Source organism: Sminthopsis crassicaudata, chromosome 1 (genome assembly GCF_048593235.1).
Source record: "Sminthopsis crassicaudata isolate SCR6 chromosome 1, ASM4859323v1, whole genome shotgun sequence".
Lineage (NCBI taxonomy): Eukaryota > Metazoa > Chordata > Mammalia > Dasyuromorphia > Dasyuridae > Sminthopsis > Sminthopsis crassicaudata.
In genome coordinates, this window is record NC_133617.1 from 57,289,770 (window position 1) to 57,298,973 (window position 9,204).

The window sequence follows — 9,204 nt, forward strand, 5'->3', positions numbered from 1 at the left end:
AGCAGCAATGCTGGGTTAAAGGGTATGCACAGTCTGATAACTTTTTGGGCATAATTCCAGATTGCTCTCCATAATGGCTGGATTCTTTCACAACTCCACCAACAATGTATCAGTGTCCCAGTTTTCCCCCAGCCCCTCCAACATTCATCATTATTTGTTCCTGTCATCTTAGCCAATCCAACAGGTGTGTAGTGGTATCTCAGAGTTGTCTTAATTTGCATTTCTCTGATCAGTAGTGATTTGGAACACTCTTTCATATGAGTGGATATAGTTTCAATTTCATCATCTGAGAATTGTCTGTTCATATCCTTTGACCATTTATCAATTGGAGAATGGTTTGATTTGTTATAAATTAGGGTCAGTTCTCTATATATTTTGGAAATGAGACCTTTGTCAGAACCTTTACTTTTAAAAATATTTTCCCAATTTGTTACTTCCCTTCTAATCTTGTTTGCATTAGTATTGTTTGTACAGAAACTTTTTAGTTTGATGTAATCCAAATCTTCTATTTTGTGATCAATAATGATCTCTAGTTCTCCTCTGGTCATAAATTCCTTCCTCCTCCACAGGTCTGAGAGGTAGACTATTTTCTGTTTCTCTAATCTATTTATTATCTCATTCTTTATTCCTAAATCATGGACCCATCTTGATCTTATCTTGGTATATGGTGTTAAGTGTGGATCCATATCTAATTTCTGCCATACTAATTTCCAGTTTTCCCAACAGTTTTTTCCAAATAATGAATTTTTATCCCTAATATTGGTATCTTTGGGTTTGTCAAAAATTAGATTGCCACTGGGAAATGAATGTAAACTGTTATTTCTACCTTCTGAATCCAATTCTTCCTGTGCAACAAAAAATTCGGTTCTACACACATATATTGTATCTAAATTATACTGTAATATATTTAACATATATAAGACTGCTTGCCATCTGGGGGAGGGGGTTGGGGGAGGAAGGGAAAAAATCTGAATAGAAGTAAGTGCAAGGGATAATGTTGTAAAAAATTACCCATGCATATGTACTGTCAAAAAATGTTATAATTATAAAATAAAATAAAAAATTAAAAAAAAAATTAGATTGCTATAGATGTACCCTTTTTTATACTTTGTATCTAATCTGTTCCACTGATCTACTGGTCTATTTCTTAGCCAATACCAAATGGTTTTGGTAACTGCTGCTATATAATATAGCTTTAGATCAGGTACACTTAGACCACCTTCCTCTGACTTTTTTTTCATTAGTTCCCTTGCAATTCTCAACCTTTTATTCTTCCATATGAATTTTGTTGTTATTTTTTCTAGGTCATTAAAATAGTTTCTTGGGAGTCTGATTGGTATAGCACTAAATAAATAGATTAGTTTGGGGAGTATTGTCATCTTTATCATATTCGCTCAGCCTATCCAAGAGCACTGAATGTCTTTCCAATTATTTAAATCTGACTTTATTTTTGTGGCAAGTGTTTTGTAATTTTTCTCATATAATTCCTGACTATTCTTTGGTAGATGGATTCCCAGATACTTTATACTCTCAACATTTGTTTGGAATGGAATTTCTCTTTGTATCTCTTGCTGTTGCATTTTGTTGGTGATATATAAAAATGCTGAGGATTTATGTGGACTTATTTTGTATCCTGCCACTTTGCTAAAATTCTGAATTATTTCTAATAGCTTTTTAGCAGAGTCTTTGGGGTTCTCTAAGTATACCATCATGTCATCTGCAAAGAGTGATAGTTTGATTTCCTCATTTCCTACTGTAATTCCTTGAATCTCTTTCTCGGCTCTTATTGCCAAGGCTAGCGTTTCTAGTCCTATATTGAATAGTAATGGTGATAGTGGGCAACCTTGTTTCACTCCTGATCTTACTGGGAAAGGTTGCAGTTTATTTCTATTGCATATTATGCTTACTGACAGTCAATGCATCTTTTTAAAATTTTTTTTCAATTCTAAGCTTGCCAAAAGTGTTTCTAAATATAAAGTAGCAGAGGAATAAATGATTATATGTGCATAAACTAGTAACTCTCTACTGCCTATAGCTTGTTTTTCTTAAGCATCTACTAAATTTAATTTCTGTGTATTTTTTGAAAATGTTTCAACAATACTCTTTTTTTTATTTATTTGGCAGTTCTATTATTACCTTCCCTCCCACCACATCCTTAAGAAAAAGAAAACATAAAATCTTTATCACAATAATTTGTCAAGCTAAACAAATCCCCACATTGGCCATATTCAAATATGCTGTCCATCTCACTTCTATCAGATTTGAGTAGCATGCTTGTACATCATCATCCTTTATTTATATAGCACTTTAAAGTTTGCAAAGTGACTCACACATATCTCACAATATTCTCACAATAATCCTGGGAGACTAGACTAGTATTCCACCATTTTACAGAGGAGGAAAGTAAGGCAAAGAGAGGTTAAGTGACTTGCCCCATGTCACACAGCTAGTAATTGTTTGAGACTGGATTTGAACTTAGATCCTCTTGACTCCTGCAGTAGGCTTTTAATAAATGCTCATCGATATGTTGCATGACATTGTCTCTATTACCATTGCCATCCCATCCTGACCATCTGCCTTTGAAGTCAGAGAGAAAACTTGATTTGGAATCAAAAGGTCTTCTGAATGCTAGTTCTGCTTCCTACATGATCTGAAGCAAAGTCAACTTTCCATTGGAGGTTCAGTTTATTCATCTCTTAAATGAGTGTCTTAGACAAGATGGTCTCAGGTCCTTTCATAAGTCCAGTTGTTGGATATGGCCAATGGGGGGATTTGTTTTATTTGACAACATTTGTTAAAAGGGTTTTGTATTTCTTTTTTTTTTTTTTGCTGAGGCAATTGGGGATAAGTGACTTCCCCAGGGTCACATAGCTAGGATGTATTAAGTATCTGAGATCAAATTTGAACTCAGGTCCTGCTGATTTCAGGGCTGGTGCTCTATCCACTATACCACCTAGCTGCACCCATTTCCTTTCTTTTTAAAAAAAATTTGGGGGGAGGATGAGTTGGGTGGGAAACAGAATACTCTCCAGCTTCTCTTTCCTAGACTTTGGTTGCCCAGACTGAAGCCAGATATGGTTCTGACGTGGTCTGACTAGGGCAGAGAATTCTTGTAGATGCTATCTAGGTGGTGCCATGGATAGAGTATTGGGGTTGGGATCCTGAGTCTCAGATACTTTCTAGTTGCAAGTCACTTAAACCTATTTGCCTCAGTTTTCTTATCTGTAAAATGAACTGGAGAAGGAAATGACAAACCTCCTGTAATTTTGCCAAGAAAACCCCAAATGAGGTCACAAAAAGTTGGACATAACTGTTCAGTCATGATACTATCAAAGATTATATAAAAGATACTCTCTAAGATTATATTAAGCTTTTTAACTGCCAGTTCATACTATTGACTCGTAGTACTACTACAACAAAATGCTGTCTACACTTGTTATCTCTACTTTCTTACTCCTTTTCCCACTATTCCATATTGATGACTAGCCCTGGACCCCACCTACTCACCTGGAAATCCCTGGGTTTGCCAGTGATCTTGTAACTGGTGAGTTAAATAGCCTTTCCATAGTCCTCCAATGTTTTGACTTTTTCTTCACACTGAGCGTGAGATTCAGTTGGCAACTTCCTCCTGATAACTTCCTCTTTCCTTGGCTTCTGTGATGCCAGTTTCCTGATTCATCTCCATGACTGATTGCTTCTTCTGACTTTCCTTTCCTAGATCTTCATCTAGGCTCTGTCCCCTTGAACATGGATGTGCTCTGCTTCTTGTACATGGATATACTACAAAGTCCTACGCTCATCCTGCTTTTCTTTACTCTCACAACAGGCTCTACCTTTATCGCTTCTAAATTTCATTTGATTACATTCAGCCAGTAGTATAATGGATCATCAGTTTAAAGCTAGTGGTACTCATTTTAGAGATGAAGAAACTGAGGTCCAGAGACCTTAGATGTCCAAGCTCACGCAGATAGATGATGGCAAAGGTAAGATTTTAACTTCAGTCCTCTGGTTCTAAAGCCATGGATCTTTCTGTCGTATCACTCTCGTTTAATCTATGGAAAATTTTTAGATCTTCATTCTGTCATCCATTGTGTTCATTAGTCCTGGAAGTTCCAAATGCCATTCACAAATCTGATAAGCATCCTTTTGGCCAAGTAATTAGTAAAAAAAAAAAAGTGTGAACAGAAAAAGATTAAAGTTAGGGATTTGTAGCATTCTACTTTAGACCCACCATCACTTTGTTGAAATTATTCAATTTTATTTAAATCTATATGGTCCAGGGACTTATCTATGCAGCTGTATTTCGATCTTGACAGCAAAAAAATCAGAAGATTGAATTTACCCATAATTAAAAACTGCCTATTAAATAGACTACTTCATGAGATAATGAGCTTCCCATCCTTGGAAGTGTTTAATCAGAGACTACATGACCCTCTTCCTGGACCTCTACAGAGAGAATTCCACATGGGAATGCATCCAAAAAAATTTCTGAAATGATCCAGTATTTTATAAATCAGAATTAGCTTGTGTATCTTTGCCTAAGATGTGCATGCCATTGTTTTATTATAGAAGTCCTAGCCCCTTCCCCATTTCCTTTTTTTTTTTTCCTCTCTCCTATCAGACTCTTTACCCCATCTGTTGGCACAGACAACACATCCACCAACATATCTGTACTTGGGACTTTCCCTTCTGGACTGCTGGCTCTTGGATCATGGTGTGATTTCAGTTATGGGGAACTTGGCAGGACACGGAAGCAATCCTGCCGCAGCCTCCAGTGCTAATGGGAGGGGGGAGTAAAATATTAGGGCGACACGCTGGAAAAAGTACTGCCAAGAGGAACAAATCTAGCGTTCATCACTCTTGGTGTCCAGTCTCTGCCCTCCAGTAACCTCAGACACCGTTCGGCCCTTGACGGCAACTGGAAATAAATGACTGGGGACTGAGTCCTGAGCTGGGGTGACTGAGGGAGGAGGAGAGGGCACTCAGCTGAAGGAAAACCATCCTAATACTTGTCAGACAACAACAGTTATCAGCTTTAATGACCCAAGAGGGGAAAGGATGCTGCTTCCATAACCAAGTGCTCTCTCTTTCTGCAGATACTGATGTCTGGCAGCTAAGGCTTTTGTCACAAGCAAGTTCTCCCTTGTTCTCCCAAGGAGCTAACAAGCCATCTGTCAGCCCCCATCCCGACTAACAGCTGGCAGGGCTGGGCAAAGGGAGCCAGGCTGCATGGGGCACAGGACCCATGGAATCATAATCTGTTAGAGCTGAGAGGGACACTGGAATAGAGAACATTAGAGATTGGAGAAATGGCCCAGAGGATGTCAGAGCTGGGAAGGACCCAAGAACAGAGAATATGGAGGAGGGAAGCGTGGCTCTTTTTTTTTTTTTTTTTTTTTTTACATATTCTAACCATTTTTAAAAGCATGACATGGGTAGATGGTTTTTTTTTTTTAATAACTTTATTATTTATTTGTTTTAACATCTTTTTAAAAATTTTGAGTTCTGGATTCTCTGCTTTTCCACCCATCGAGAAGGAAAAAAAAAAGTGATATCAATCACACATGAGAAAACTTGCAAAATATATTTCCATATTAGCCATCTTACCAAAAAAAAGCAAGAAAAATAAAGAAAGTGAAAAAGCAATCAGTTTCAATCTGCACTTAGAGTCCATCAGGTTTTTCTTTGGTGGTGGAAGGTGTTAAGTCTTTCAGAATTGTCTTAGATCATTAGATCATCACATTGATCAGAACAGCCAAGTCACTCTCAATTACTCATTGCTATAATATTGTTATTACTGTGTACAATGTTTTCCTGGTTCTTCTTACCTCAATCTGCATCAGATTTTATCTTCTGAAAGGGCCGTTAACACAGAGAATGTCAAGTTGCAAGGGTCCTTAGAACTCAGAATGTCAGAGCTGTAAGAGCCTTTAGAACATAAAATGTCAGAGCTGGGAGGATCGTTAGAACATAGAACAGGTCCTTCAGAGTTTGGAAGGACCCTTAGAACTCAGGATCTCAGAGCTAGAAGAGTCTTTAGAACATCAAAGTCAGAGCTGGGAGGAACATTGACTATCAGAGTTGAGGAGCTCTTAGAATCCAGAGTTACAGAGCTTATTAGGGTTTTAAAACATAAATATCAGATATGGAAAGACTCTAGCCCACACCTACCCCCAGTTTGTAAATCCTTTGTGCCGGATAAGGATGAGGGGGAGCTAAGATTTATCATGTCATGTAGTTTGGTGGGGCATCTTTCCCTATATATTCTTGGTTAGCTGTGGTGACCGTGTTAGCACCCTGGATACTTTAGAATCAGCTGGAGTCAGGACAAGCAAAAATCCTTGGTCTTTATAGATTCTTGGTCTATAGGGGTAGAAGTAAAGGGAATGGATGCATAGGATCTCTGCGACCTCTCCTCTTTGTCTCCCACCCAGAAGTGACTCTGGCTCATCTTACTCCATGCCCTAGTCCCTCCTACAATTCTCTGTATACATCAAATGATTGGGCCAATGCAGAATACTGGGAAGGGCCATTTTCCAAGCATATTCTAATAGAGTATTGTTCAATCGGTAATTAGCCTTAAGGGCTTGGTTGCCCGACCTCAATGCATTAACTCAAGAGTTTCAGCCCTTTACAGTTAGCATCTGTAAAGGGCTAGAACTGAGCAATGCACTTGGATAATGAAGCACATGAGACTAATTGCCAATTGGACAGTTCCCTATTAACTTGTTTGAAGGTTGACCCTCCCCAGCTGTTCTGTGCTGACTTGATTGGTGGGACAAAGAGGGGGAAGTGACGTGTGTGGGAGGAGTAGGAGGAGGAAGAGGAATTGAGACGCAGAAGCTGACTCAGTCTCTCCTGGAGTTTGAGGGAAGAAGGTGTGTGTAAGGTAGCTAGGCCTAACCCCCTGACCTTGACTGTAAAAGATCAAGAATAAAGACATTTAGTGATCCTGACTCCAGCTGATTTCTGGGAAGACAGAGTTCCAGCATTTTGGCGTCCAAGCGTGGGGCCAGCACCCTACTTCCACTGAAGTCCTCAGGTGACCAGGAGATTAGGTGAGTATTCTAATAGAAATAAGGAACTTACCTTGTTAAGGACTAAACTAGCAATCTCTAGTAGCTGAGATGGGGCAGATGTTAGCTAAAAACATTCCCTCGGCCTCAGCGGACCCAGATACAGTCCCTGCTCCTGCTTCAGCTTCTCCTAGTAGTAATCCTATAGAGGGTATAATTAAGATAATTGACGAGAAGAGTTTACTTGTAACCAGCCCACAAATGGATAGTCTCTTAGACTCATTGAATCGCACTTCCCCTTGGTTCTTAAAGGAAGAAAAACTAAGCATAGATAACTGGAAGCTAGTGGGACTTGAAATGCAAAAATAAGGCCCAAAAAATGGGCCTTATTCAATTACCACTGAGGTTTTTTATCTATACAAAGTGATTCAATTAGACTTAAGCTATTGAGCAAGTTAAAGGAGAAGGAAAAGTGAACGGAGGAGAAATTGTGAGGAACAAAAGATAGAAAACAAGCAAACTCAAGGCCTTGCCAGAGGGCAAGGGGATTTGAATGAGGAATTAGGGTGTGTTGACTCTGATTGTCCTGAAGAGACTTCAACCCGGCCTAGAGAGCAGATTATTGATCAGCCCACATCAACTCCACCTTCAGGGACAGAGGGAGGAGGAGGAGTAAGAGGGGCGGTGATATCATCGGCACCTCCCCCCCAGCAATCACCAACCCCCATAACTAGATTACAGAAAGGGCTTATTGAAGCTATCCAAAATGGAAAAGAAATAGATAATGATTTCAAACTTCAAATTTTTCCCATGATTCAACAGCATAATTCTGCAGGTCAAGAGAGTAGAAGATATGCTCCTTTTAATATGGATGTCCTTAAAGACCTGAAAAAAGCTTGCACTCTCTTTGGGGCTACATCAAATTATGTTAAGATGTTAATACACAATTTGGTTTATGAAACTTTAACCACTAGTGACTGGAAAATCATTGCAAAGTTGTGCTTAGAACCTGGACAAAACTTGTGGTTTTTTTGAATATAGGGAGCTCTGTAGGACTCAAGCCCAACAAAATAGTCAAAGTGTTGTTAATACTTCAATCACCTGTGACCTACTAACAGGTGTAGGTTCTTATGCAGATGCTTCAGTACAGATTAATTACTCCATAACAGCATTTGAGCAAATTGCTGCTGCTGCTATCAAAGCATGGGCTTCTCTCCCCAGTAAAAACTACAAGGGTGAGATCTACACAAAAATTGTACAAGGACCAAATGAACCCTTTGCTGATTTTGTGGCATGTTTGCAGACAGCTGCCACATGGACTAAAGGTGAAAATGTAGTAACAGACACTTTGATAAGGCAACTTGCTAGAGACAATGCCAATGAGGTTTGTAGAAGGATTATACTAGGACTAAATAGGGATGCTCCTTTAGAGAAGATCATAAGATGCTGTGCCACAGTGGCACAAATACCTTTTATAGCCAGGCTATGGTGCAGACTTCCCAAGATTCAAACATAGGAAGACAGGGTCCCTTTTGGCAAGGGGTTTCCAGAGAGACTCGTCAATGCTTTCAATGCGGTAAAGTAGGCCTACTGAAAGCTCAATGTTGGCATAGAGACAGAGTGAGAAAACAGGCTGGGAGAACAAGACCCAAAACCCCATGTCCAAAATGCAACAGAGGACACTATTGGGCATCAGAGTGTAGACTGATTCAGGGAAACGGGATGAGGGGCCCAGCTCCAGGGCCCCAGGCAAAAAACACTTGGGGCATGATGGCAGCCGATGCCACACCCAGAGAGTGCCTCCAAGTCCAATACCCAGACATGACCAATCAGCCAGGAAGCCCTCTGATGGGAGAAAGGGATTACACAATCAGTTAGCCAGGAAGCAACATGATGGGAGAAAGGGACTACAATTAGGGAGGATACAGTTGTATGCAGCTGGGACAACTGAGATACCCCCTGGAGAGGTGAAATCTGTTCCTCTCCAACCTATGGATCCCTTGCCTCCAGGGACAGTAGGCTTAACCATTTCACCTCCTGAGAGTACTTACAAGACAGTGTTCATTCATACACTGATGTGGGAAACTGGGGAATGTGTAGATAATATCACAGTCACTAACACAGGGAGACAATGTGTGACTTATCAACCAGGGGAAGTAGTAGCATCGGGTTTATTGATACAGACCCC